This window comes from Pinus tabuliformis, chromosome 4_1 (assembly GCF_031772625.1).
Source record: "Pinus tabuliformis cultivar Carrire ecotype Pingquan chromosome 4_1, CPIR1, whole genome shotgun sequence".
NCBI classification, from domain to species: Eukaryota; Viridiplantae; Streptophyta; class Pinopsida; order Pinales; family Pinaceae; genus Pinus; species Pinus tabuliformis.
The window spans coordinates 386398101-386411297 of record NC_142303.1 but is presented as its reverse complement, the minus strand read 5'-3'; the positions used below and the strand labels follow the sequence as shown (position 1 = coordinate 386411297).

The 13197-nt window shown below is 41.5% G+C and overlaps 1 pseudogene; it reads right to left on the bottom strand.

Moving 5' to 3' along the window:
- Window positions 1-3949: 3949 nt before the first annotated feature.
- On the bottom strand, window positions 3950-12966 carry LOC149175908 (transmembrane 9 superfamily member 7-like; annotated as a pseudogene).
- Window positions 12967-13197: the final 231 nt, after the last annotated feature.

Here is a 13197-nt window from a genome sequence, read left to right as displayed (position 1 = left end):
GGAGAGATAAATCTAGGGTTCAACTGCTACCTTGGATGGGTATAAGGAGCAGAAGAACCCGGGCTAATCTACTCTCGGCATACCTGTGATTTGAAGGTGAAGTTCTCGAATGGATAGAGCAGAGAAGACTATGGATATAGATACAGTATTGACATGCGTTCTGGGATAGATACTCTCAGCATAGTCATGGCCAGATCTCGATGCATGAATAAGGACGCAGCATTGATCTAAGTTCTGGAGCAGAGATCTCACCTCGGCATACTATGAATTGAAGGCACAGAACTCGGATGGATGAGGTAGAGAAGATCTCGAATAAGGATATTGTATTGGCATAAGGTCTGAGCTATATACATTCTCAGCATAGACCTAATCCTTATAATGACAGTCTCCGCATTACAGTGATAGATTGATCTCACATGACAAGGAGAAGTCGTGGCATATAGATCTCGGTGGTATCCCTGTAGCATACTAGACACAATGAACAACAGTGATAGATCTACTCTCTTGGATCAATGAAGATCATGTTGAATGTTATCTCTGTCTCATATATATATTACTGTCTCGGCTTAACCAGGTTGATGAAGTGGGTTTCGGTGATGACAATGATTCTCGGCATCCCTGCAAAAGGAGACATATAGTCTCAATAGTCACCACAGTATTCGGATCTAGTGATCTCGATATGAATATGTATCTTAGAGGCAGTCACAATGACGAGGACCATAAGAAGTATTAACATGATTATTACAGTCTAAGCATAATGAAAGAAGTAGTACAGTAAAGTGTTGTCGTGATCTTCATGGGTGCAGAAGATTATCTCAGTGATAGTCTCAAAAGGCAGCCATGGTGTAGCAATGATACACTCAATGATATTGCTATAGCAATGAATTTCTTGGTGATGCAATGGTGTCAAAGGAACAGCAAGATGATGATCTCAGCAGTGTTCAAGAAAGAGGATTGATGTCTTGGTCTTGGAGAGGCAAAATGTGTCAAGGGTCATGGTCTTGGTATTCATCAATGGAATCTCTATAAGAAGAATTTTGCGTGGGTTTTCCTCTCCAAGAGGGAGAGGTTTTGGCCTTGGCGGAAATCCAAATATTTTTGTCTTGTCCCTTTTGTCTTGATAGCAGTTTGATGAAGCTAACATACACTTTTAGGGTCCCACCCTAACCCCCTTATTTATGTAGTGGGATCAAGTCATAGTAAAGAGTCAATAAAGCCCATATTAATAATTGTAAGTGGTTAACCCACAATTAATGACGGGACCACAGTTAGTTGCAAATGGGCCATGGTATTAGATAGATGGTATTAATAAAACCCATGGTAATGATCCATGGTATTGCATGTATGAGTCATATATAAAGGATAGAGACTCCCTGCGAGGAGCATTGTTTCTTATTTTTGTATCGAGCTCTGCTCTATTGGAGGTTGCCCCCTCGAAGAGGCCAGTGAACATTTCTTTCTGAATAATAAAATATTTGATGTTGTCTCTCACTATTCTATGTTTTGGGTATCTTTCTTCGCATATTCTGTATTTGGGTATCTTTTTGCAGGTTAAGAGAATAACAAGTGGTATCAGAGCACTTTTCAGGGCCGGTGGGATCTCCATTTCTTAGCAAAAAAAAAAATTGCCTAGAGACGTGTTCCGACGTCTTTAAACCACGGGATCTGTCATTGATCACATAAACCTGCGGATTTGGGGAGGCATGCATGCAGGAAATACAAGAGGTGGTCACGCTTGTTGACTCCCTTGTAACCCCTGTGGGTACCCCTTCGAGTAGTAGCGCATTAGACAGAACCGTGTACAGACTGTCTTCCAAGTACCTTCTAGGTATATCAAAAGCCCCTTAGCGCTTTCGATATAGGTGTAGGGGAGTTCAAGACTTGGAGGATGGAGTTGAGGAGAAGGTGTAGATGGTTGGACTTGTTCCAAGAAAGCTGGAATAATGTTGCACAAAAGGTAGGGTTATGAGGGCAATGTGGCAACGTGAGGCAAGAAACCAAGTTAGGAGATGGAGAAGATGGGTTTGAGGGAGTCTGGGTAGATAGAGAAGTGGTATAGGTGCTTTGCAATTTGTGTTTCCAACTGAACCAACAAAGACATGCAAGAAAACAAAGATCTAGCTATGCTACCCTAATATGATCTGGTTAACAGTAACGAGAATGGACAGCAGCTTTATTTGCGAGGAAACCATGTATATTAACTATGAAATGAAGCATTCAAAGATCTGAACATGTAACCAACCTCTGCAAAAGAAAACAACACACTAAGGATTGCATGGTAAAGCAAACTAGTGTTTTTGTTTGGGACAGCAAGGTTATTCCAACTCCAGCCCCTGATCCAATAAGGAAGAGGTGAAACCAAAAGTGTTTGCTGACCCCTTTTTGGATCCTTTTTCTTGTTATTATCCTACCAATCTATTCCAAACATGAGAAGCTACTTTAACCATCAAAAGAAATCTAAATAACAAAGCAAGATTTAAATATAAATAGCAGATTTTATTCTAAGAATGCAGCAAAGACACATAAAGATAAACAAAGGAGGTACTGGGCACTTGAGATGGGCCCAACCCCAAGAGCTACAGCCTCCTAAGAGAGATTTAGAGCTGGTGCAAAGCTGGATTCATCTTTATTGAGCAAGAAAAGAAGAGTTACATCAAAATTGTCCACAAGGAGAACTTGAAAATGAGCTGAAAGCAAAGCTAATCTATTGCCTCAAAATCGAAATACAAACTAGCTAACTTCTGCCTACAAAATGACTAACCATTGGCTAACTACCAGCTAACCCAAATGAGGCCCTAAGCCTTCTTATTTATACAAATTGAGGACCCCAACAGTCCTCCTAAACTTTAGGGGCTCGGTTGCCCAAAACTTGTAGTTAACAGCAGTCCTACTTGACTTGCTTGGCTGCCCTTGTGCTAATTGATTTGGTGGCCCTTGAACTCCGAGCTGATGGTGGAGAATTCGAGGTAAGGGCCCATAAATGAATGGAACTCCTTCCTAAAAATACTCTCCACGAATTTGGCTGCCAAGTGCTCATTTCAACCATTGACTTTGTCTCCAAATTCACCAAAAAGGCTACACAAAGCACACATTAGACTTGTTGGCATAATGACTAAACCAATTCACTCTATTAGCATAAATATAATCAAAAACATGCAATAAACTAATGAGAATGGTGGATTAAGTCGAATTAGGAGGTTGAATGAGCCCAAATAATTATCCATTTTTGGGGCTCATCATCACCCCCCTACTGAAAGTGTTGCTCATCCTCTGAGCAACCAATTTATCTCCTCATCTTTGATGGCCCTGGTGGCCTCCTTTTCATGCCAAGCTTCTGAAGTGATGTCCTCTTCTCTGTCATGAAACCATGCTTTTCTCTTTGCTTCTTTTCACTGCCTGTGCTTCTTTTCCTAGAGAATTCTCAACTTTGGTATGATTGTGTAAGTATATTCAATATGATGGTGGCAATGGTGGTGAAAGGAGATGAAACCAGTGGAGGATGGAAGAAAAGAGTGGTTTCATGCCTCCTCAACGGACTTCAAGCTTCAAATCCCTCTCCATAATTGATTCTGGCCTGCCCAAAGGCTTCTACAGGATGTTTCTGGTAAAAATACAGAACTTCTTGTAGAAAGTCCTGTAGCTTCCTGTAGAAGGTTGAACCATGACTAAATTGTGTCTGAACCCTGAAAAAATGAGTGTTCATGGAGGGGATGGATGTGAGGATGCCTGGGAACTTGGTAGGGACCCTTCTGCTTGTGTTGGGAGGCCCCCTTTCGGCATTGTGTTCCTGCAACATCTTCAGCGTTAACTCCCACAGCAGCACATTGACATTGGTGTCTCCTGTAATGTTACCCAAAAACCTCTAAAACAACATAAAAGGAGCAAGCACCATTCCCCTAAACCAAAACTTAAACGGCCCCTCTGAAAAATGGTAGCTGCATGCAGAGCCTCAGTCAATCTTCACTGATGAGTAGATTGTCCGCACAAACCAAAGGCATGCATAGAAACCTATTGTACCGGTCAGAACAAAAAATGAGTATGACATGATGGGCATGTAGCCAAAATATAAAATTCTAGAAACAAGCTTTTTCATCTCCAGCTTGGTGAAGAAATAGAATGTGGCATAGAGAAACAGGTAAAATGCTGAGGAGCCTGCAGTCAAATAAGATCTCCACCACCAGTTGTAATCTTCACTGCACAATTCGAAGTAGCACAGGACAATGGTGATCTCTGCACATGTAACAATGAGGATCACAAAGACACTAAACAGGAACCCAAATATATCGTAGAACTGATGCAGCCATATTGAAGTTAATATGAAGAACAGTTCAATGAATACAGCTCCAAAAGGCAACATGCCTCCAATTGGTATTGAGAAAATGGGCTACATATACCAAGCTTGCTCTGGAATCTGCCTGGGGATTTTATTGGTCTTCACTGGATCTTCAATTGCAGGTTTCTTGTAGCCAAAGTAACTGCCCACAAAGACCAATCGCACAGAAATTCCAAACCATAAAAGGACCAAGGCAAACATAGTCCCGAAGGGAACTGCACCAGATGATTTTTTCCCCATAGCAGAGCATTGAGAATAAAGAAAATGCAAAATTCAATGCCTGGAAACAAGAATGTTGTCTTCAGTGTGTTCCTCCTCTATTCTGTGCCCTTGAACATCTTATATAGACGTGACAATGCATACCCTGCAAACAAACCCATAAACACCCATAATAGCAGCATAGTTCTCATTAAACCTCCACGGTTCGAAGGAGAAAGGAAACCAAGGACAGCAAATATCATTGTCACTAGTGTCATGGCAAAAAAAACTGAACTCTAGTGCCCACATAGACACAAAGTAAACTTGCATTGGTTGGGACCCTGACCACATCTCCATGGACCGACTTCCATCCTGTTTCCTCTTGAGCCTCATCCTGTGTTTCTAATTGGTTGTACTTTGAGATATCCCGGTACAAATGTTTGCATCATGATCATTGCAACCATTCCGGAGAGAAATAAAACAATCATCAATGAGTTGATGATAGAGAACCAATTAACCGATTGTGCACACTTCAGTTGAGGATGTGGAAAGTGCAGATTAACAGTAGTTCGTGAGTTTCAGCCAAGTCGTCTTTAATTGCTGCGTGATTTGCGTGAGAGTGAAGTGGCCAAGTGTACGTGGCCACATGCAACTAGAAGTTTTGTTTATGAACTATGTGTTTTCCCCCCTGTAATCACTGCCGTGAATTGAACTGGAGTTTAACCGGCCAACACTCCTGGTTGCTTTAACTTTCACATAAGTCAGTTGTCCACGTGTACTGCGTGACTTCTAGCTGAGTGCTAGAGAAGGGAATCAGCTTAACCTTGCTATATTCGTGGCTCAATTTCACCATTTCATTCGTTCATGCATTTCTTTAATTAGATTCATGCAATAGAGGAACAGGTTTTAGTCACGTACCTGAAGTCAAATGGCTGTTGTGAAGTGCTTTTTGCTGTTGCATGCTCATATTATGCTGTTGCATGCCTAGATCCTTTGGTTGCATGAGGGCTTGGCTGATGATTTTTGGTTGTTTTTCCTTGTGCAGGTGTCCTCTGACCAGATCTAAGCTGCAGGCATTTGTTTCCACGTTCAAATCTGCACCTTCAAGCTGTTGTTGCTGAATTTTCACTGGACCAGAACTTGTTTTCGCCATTGCTTCCAGACGGTGAACCGGATTGATCTGAAACTTGCTGAACATGTTCCTATCATCATGATGCACCTCCCATAGAAAAATCGTGATCAATGGATGCACAAATTTCGAGAAAAATGGAAAATGGCTTAAGATTTCAGAGATCAATTTCTCGGAAACCGTGCATCGGAATCGGCTGAAACTACTTGGGTAGGCTACTATCACCCATGTGCATCTCCCCATGAAACAGGTTTTGAAATGGATGCACGGATATGGAGAAAATGCAAAAATGGTTGAAGGAGATGGAGGCTGATTTCTTGGAAACCGTGCACCGGAATTGGCTGAAACTGCTCAAGAATGTTGCCATCACCCCTGTATGATTTTCTATAAAACGGTTTTTCAAATGGATGCATGGTTTTCAAGTTAAGGCAAAAACAAATTTTGTTCTAGGTATTTTTGCTTCAAGGCATTTTGCAATTTTGTTGCATGGTATGAAAAATGAACTTGGGCTGTGATGCAGGTACGGAGATGATGGAGGAGGAGTTTGAAGATTGTAGGAGGACTTCTGAACCCTTGAGGAAGCTACCATGTTCGCCAAACCACCTTTTTGAAATCCATTTCTAGCTTCCTACAATTTCTACAGGAACTTCCTGTAGAAGCACAATGAGAAGCACAATGAGGTGGAAAAATGATGGAGCAAGGCGAGGGATGGACACAAAGGTGCTTGCAGGCCTAACCAACGGATTCCCACCATCAGATTCCCTTTTAAAATTGAATTTGGTTCGTCCAAAGGTTCTACAGGATGTTTCCTGTAGAAATTCAAAACTTCCTGTAGAAAACATAGTTTTCATAAAAGAAGCACAATGAGGTGGAAAAAATGATGAAAAAGGGTGAGGAATGGAAACATGGATGCTTGTAGGCCTCATGGACATATTCCCAGCCTTCGGGTCCTCTTCAGAGATCAATTTGGCTTTTTTGTAAGCTTCCTGTAGAAGACACAAAACTTCCTGTAGAAAGCACAAAATTCCTTTGTCTTTGCTTTGAGTGATCCTCCTGACCTGCAATGTCATTGCTGCAACCTGAAATTATTCAATGGAAATTAGATTTAATTTTCTTTTACTTTTTCTGTTTTTTTTTCTGAAAAACAACTAGGGCGCCTCATGGAGGTTTTCACCCTAATTGCCTGCCCTGGGCGCTTCCAAGGGAGGTTTTCACCCAGAGATCTTATTCTCTTTTCTCTTTTTTCCCAACCCATTGACCGCCTCATGGAGGTTTTCAATCAATGAGCCAATCTAAGGCACCTCCGAGGAGGTTTTCACCTTAGATTTCTATTTTCCTCTTTTTTCATTTTTTTCTTTTTCTTTTTTCTCTTTTTTTTTTTTTTTTTTTTACCCTACCCTACTTGAAAAACAAAATCATTCTCAAGTATAAGAATACTTCCAATGGAGCCATGTGCACATCGAGATTAGAGATAAACTGATGTGGAGGCTTGAAATGCATGCTTTGACAGCTATCCAGATCTCAGAGACCAAATGATTTGACTTTGAAGGGATCAAACATAGCTGAAGAAGAGAGTACTGTTGCAACTTAGTGACCTTCTGAAACCATATCTCAATATAGCTCCGATATCCTTGGTTCTTTTGCTGATCTGGATCATGTTTCATGTCACCTTCTAACATGACTTTCTCATCTTCCTCTTTTTGCTGATCTTTCTCTTGAAAACATGGAATATTTGATGGTAACCAAGAGGGATATTTCTTTATCTCTGCTTCTGATGTCTTCTCTTCATCAAGTAAAGCCCATGGCTCTTTGATTTCCTCTTCTGAATCTTCTTTTGCCTGATGTGGTCCTTCAATGATTTCAATATAGTCTCTTTTTTTCAATACTCTTCCTGAGCTATGGTGAAGATCATTGAGCTCAAGAGGAGTCATTTGGACATGTTGTGTCCCACCATTGTAATTGTGTTGAGCTACTCCAATGGACAGGTTTGGAAATGGTGGTATGGGTCGCTGAGTGGGGGCGTAGATTTGAGATGGATGTGGATGGGGTTGTGGTTGGGTAGGCATTTGGGGTTGCCTTGGTGGAGCAGGAGGCGATGGTTGTGGATGAGCAGGTGGTGGAGGAAAAGAAGTGGGAGGAGAGTTGTACTGGGGCCTACACCCCTGATGAGGTGCATTCCACTGAGGCTGTGGTTGAGCATAAGAGTGAAACGAATGAGCAGCTGGTTGGGCATAATATGGATCTATGAAGGAACAAGGAGGAGGTGTGAACCAGGAAGGATGGGCAGGGGGACCCCAAGAAGGCATGAAAGTGGCTTGATAGGGGTCATAATAGGTCTCGGATGTCTCTTGCAGTTCCTGCTGATAAGATCTAGGTTCATGTGGCCTCCTTTGGTTCATATAATAGAGTGATTCAGTGGCTCCTTTGGCTCCTTGATATGCAGCTTTGATTCTGGGTAAGGAAGGGCACTGATCTGTAGGATGGTATTCTTCACATACAAAACACACTTCTATGGAGTACAATGGACATTCGTTCCTAGGATGCTTTCTAGTGCACCTGGGACAAAAGATGACTAAAGCCCTCTTGGCTTCCTCTTGCTTCTTTTGGATCCATAGGGTATCCAATTGCATGGCAAGAAACTGCCTCATATCACTCTTGAAATCTTCTATCTGATCTTCAAATTCGTCTTTGGACGAGGGACTGCTCCCAATATTTCTGCTTGTAGCCATTTGCTCCAGAGGAATGGTTTCTTTTTCTTCTTCCCTTGAGGTTCTTCAAATATGTCTTGTTGGCCACTTAGGGGTTCTTCTCTCACAGCCATCGAAGAAGAGAGAAGGTTGGCTGTGTGAAGCAGTGGGGGTGTTGTTCAATCATTTTTCTGAACTATCTCTACTCCTACAAGGCATGAAAAGAAATCTTTTTGGTTGATTTTTGTTTTCTCTGCTTGTACCTGCAAAACTAAAATGGATTGAACTGCAACTAACTATCTTGCTAAAATGGAAATGCGGAATTGAAATGAAAGCAGGAAAGGACTAATCTATTTTGCTCAAATGAAATTGCAGGAACGAAATGCTAGTCTATGCTTGCGGAATTGAAATGCTAATCTACGCTTGCAAAAATGAAATTGCGGAATTGAAATGCTGATCTATGAAAGCGGAAAATGCTAATCTACTTTTGCATAAACGAAATTGCATAATGGAAATGAAATAAACTACTTAGCAGAAGATTGTAGTGGAAAATAGAAGAAAAGCAGCAATCACCAATACTCTGACGCTTCCCCGGCAACGGCGCCAAAAAGATGGTGGGCCCCAGTATTGCAGCAACATTGCTGCAACTCCTGAGACTCCCTTCTTTAATTTTATCAACCCAGTAGTTCGTAACAAACTTGGAAGCGACGGTGCTGTATGCACAAGTACTAGCTCTTACCGCAGCTGACACGAGTCCGCTAGGAGCTTAAGCCAACTTCTATGAGCTCTTAGAAGAAGATTTTTAATTGATGGATGAAAGCTAACTCAAAGGAAGCTAATCTACTTGCGGAAAGAAACTGAAAGCCAAATAGAAACGCAAACCATAGCAAACCCTAATTCTACCAGCTAGTCCTACTGATGCAAATATGAGAATGCAAACTACTAAAAGAGATGCCATTACTTCTATGAAAGTAAAATACATGTGTCTAGACTACCTCTACCTGAAGAAAACATCTTTTTGTATTTTTGTTCAAGTTGTTGGAATTATCATGCATGTGCTTCTAACTGGCTTTTTACTGTGCAGGGGTAGATCAAGGGGAGAAATGCTTGGGAAAGGTTGGGAAGGTTCAGAGAGGGTCTAAGGGGTCCCTAAAACCCTTCCAGATAGTTTCACAAAGGTTGGTTGCCAAGAAACCGCGTTTATGAGCTTCTACAGGAAGTCTGCAGGGGTTCTACAGGATGTTCTGGGATTTCTACAGGATGTTCTGTAATTTTTCTACAGGATGTTTAGTAATGGAATTTTGGAGCATGGATGGAGGGAAAAAGGTTGAGGAATGAGTATGGAGGTGAAATAGGGGTGTAGGGGAGTTCAAGACTTGGAGGATGGAGTTGAGGAGTGTTGGCTAGTTGAATTGTTTATGAATTAAACATTCAAGTACCACATTAATTGTCGACCAGGGAAAGTCTTTTTATTTCAAAGGCACTGCGTACTGTATGTACTTAAAGTCTAAAAGCATCGAAAGCTATAGTATACGTAATTCTTACGCTATGTCATTACAGTACTTGTTAAGATGAAAGCAATTAATTAAAACTACGAATCTGGAAAGCAAAATAATGGACGCTCTGTTGGCAGAGGATCAGGACCCTATCCTCCAGATGGGGACGTTCAGCACCTGCCCCTGTAATCAGAATTACTAATGCACACTGCACTCTCATTCACCGGTGAGAAACAAACTCAAAAGATCAATGAAACAGAGTACTAGCAAAACAAAGAATACCAGAGGTAATGCTATCAAATCCAAACAGAGTACTAGAAAGAAATTACTGCACACTTACACACTTGACAAGAAAGTAAATGGGTGAATCTTGTGAGGAAGGTGGGCCCAGTCCCTCTCACAAGATTCCCCAGGAAAACGAAGACGGGATTAAGTGCTCAAAACAGTTTTATATTCATCTACCAAAAAGATTAAATACAATAGAGTTCAGACTTGTTGATGTTCTCAGAATCTCGATTACAGACTGACCATAGACACCGACTAACCCCCTTTTCATGTAGATGTCTCCTCTTTATAGAGGAGACATCTATTACAATAGAGTATTACAGCCTATTCAGTTAACCCATCTTGTCAAAAATAAACAATTCAGAGTGTTGTTACAACAGTATGATAGTACATTCTTTTCTTGAGCTTTAGCTGTTACACGGCGGGTAACTGACTTTGACTGTCTTCTCGGGATCTTCATATTCCTTCGCCATTTCCCCATGCTGTTCATGCTGACTGTGTTCTTCTTTCTTTAGACTTCCGCTTGATTATGCCACGTCAAGATTCTCTAGATAGCTGCCATATGTTGTCCGTGGCTGTTACAAAATAGCTTGCTTTAGGTAATTGCTGTTGCTGACTGTAGCAACTACGGAGTTGCTGCTTCTGGTGTTGCAGCAACTGCGTAGTTGCTGTTTCTGGTGTTGCAGCAACTGCGTAGTTGTTGTTTTTGGTGTTACAGCAACTATACATTATAACTCCTGCAAGCTTAAGACAATTATTTGACAATTTAGTCAGCGTTTCCAAGGATAAGTATAAAGATATTCACGAATATGAAATAAACAATTAAACATAGACATGCGGAAGGTTACTTCATACCTTGGGGTTAATATGTCATTATAAAATAAAAGCTTTCAACTTATGACTGCAAAAGGGTAATTATACGGCAAAAGATAAGGTCAAAAATAGGTCAATTGTGAGTCCCAACATCCCCCCCAACTGAAGAGATTGCATGTCCCCATGCAATGTCTACTCTGAGTCTGAGTCGGAGAACTGGGACGAACAATGGAGATTACTAAGACAATAGCTGTAGGGAGTAACATCAAACTTGTCTCTGAAACCACAAACAGTTCGTATATGTTTCCATACTGCTGCCTCTTCTCTGTTAGAAAGTCCAAACTGACCCTTATACTGATCACCCGGCAACCATAAAAGTGGGAACTTAAATTTATAACCTATCCAGTTCTCAGCACAATGTTGCATGCTTTCAACATACCGAGGTACCCTTGATAATGCTACTTGCAGATTTGATGGGTTATACGGGTGATATTCTTTCCTTTCTGCGGGGCAGTTATCCCAAAATAGTTTATTTGCTTTCACAGCCAATGATGCTTTGGTTTTTACATACTGCTGACAGTCTATTAGGACCTCTGCTCGCAGTCTCATAACATGATCCTTCATATCATCATTGTTTATCATTTTTAAATGTTGCAAAATGAAAGTGGCAGCGTTCTGTGGTTCAGCCCGAATCCACAAAAGGCAATTTTGTTCGTTTTGGACGCCTGAGAAATAGGCATTTTGCCAGGTAAGCTGATTCGCCAAAAAGGAAATGAAAGTTCTCAATTGTATGTCACCTGCTACAGGTGTCATGTTCATGTTTCTTTCTTCAGACACAGCCTCATTATGGAGGTACAATTCACATAGCAGGTTTTGGTCACTTTTGGGTGCTTCTGCAAAAGTTTTCATAAATTGATCTGTTGTGACCACTTGATAAGGCCTCCCCTCCTTGATGGCCTTCAGCTGAATAAATGCAAGCCTTTCCCTCAAGAATGTGGCATAGTTGAAGGAGGGTTTCCTTGTGGCGAGCATCCTTTGGCATAACTCAAACATCAGGGACATCCTGTGTTTCAGTTCCTTAATTTCTTTATACTGGGCCCTGCACTGTTCCAGTGCTTCCCAGTTCCTATAGGCATGATCAAACCAGGTCCCTTTCTGTTGTTCAAATGCTTTGCCTTGAGACTGATGATATTCTCTCCACCATATGCGTTTCAATTCCAGAAAACTTTCTGTTTCTACACATGCATCACTAACAGTGGGAAGCTCTGTTTGCATACAGGCATCAACCAGAATCATCTGTTCTGTTGAAGTGGGCTGGGATGATCCCGCATCTTTTTCTTCATCTTCCACCAGAGCTTCTTCCTCCTGCTGGGCTAATTCATTGTTCTCCAGATTGATTTTGGTGGTCCGGGGTGAATCTGTCTCTTTTTCTTCTTCTGCTCCTTGCTTTTTGCTAGGTGAATTCAATTCTTCCTTATTTCCTTCTGAGACTGTTTGCTCTTCTTCCATAGTAGTCTGGCATAGCATCGGGAAGCTCCTTTGTTTGTTCTTGTGCAGCCTCTGAGGAACTTACTGGTTCTTGTGTGTCAGTAAGTTCCTGTTCTTGGTCTTGCATGTTCTCTGGATGACCTGTTGGTTCTTGTGTATCAACAGGTCTCACCGACTGCATTTCTTCTAAGGATCCTGTTGGTTCTTGTGTAATAACAGGCTTCTCTTTCTGCACTTCCTCTGAAACAGGTTCTTCTATCTGCACATCCTCTGAAACTCCTGTTGGTTCTTGTGTATCAACAGGGCTTTCTGACTGTACTTTTTCTGAAGCTCCTATTGGTTCTTGTGTGTCAACAGGGCTTGCTGACTGCGCTTTTTCTACAGACCCTGTTGGTTCTTGTGTAGCAACAGGTCTTTCTGTCTCAGCAAAAAATTGTGAAATTTTTACTTCAGCATCAACAGACTCTTTTGTTTCATTTCCAGCCTCGGGGGCTTCCTCTATTGGTTCTTGCACTAACCTATACCCTGCCTGAGCATATATCTCACCACAACTTGTACACAGATATTCGATATCTTTGCTTTTCTCTGTTGCCGAGGCTGCTCTTGCTAAAACATGCAGACTGAATTCTTCTTGATATGCTTCCCTGATTCTTATTATCTCTTCCTGGTAATCCTGAATCTGAGCTTTCAGAAACTCAATTTCTTCTTGCAGGGCGGGTATAGTAGGCTGATCCTGTGAGACAGTAGATTCCAGTGGAGGCAGAGGTT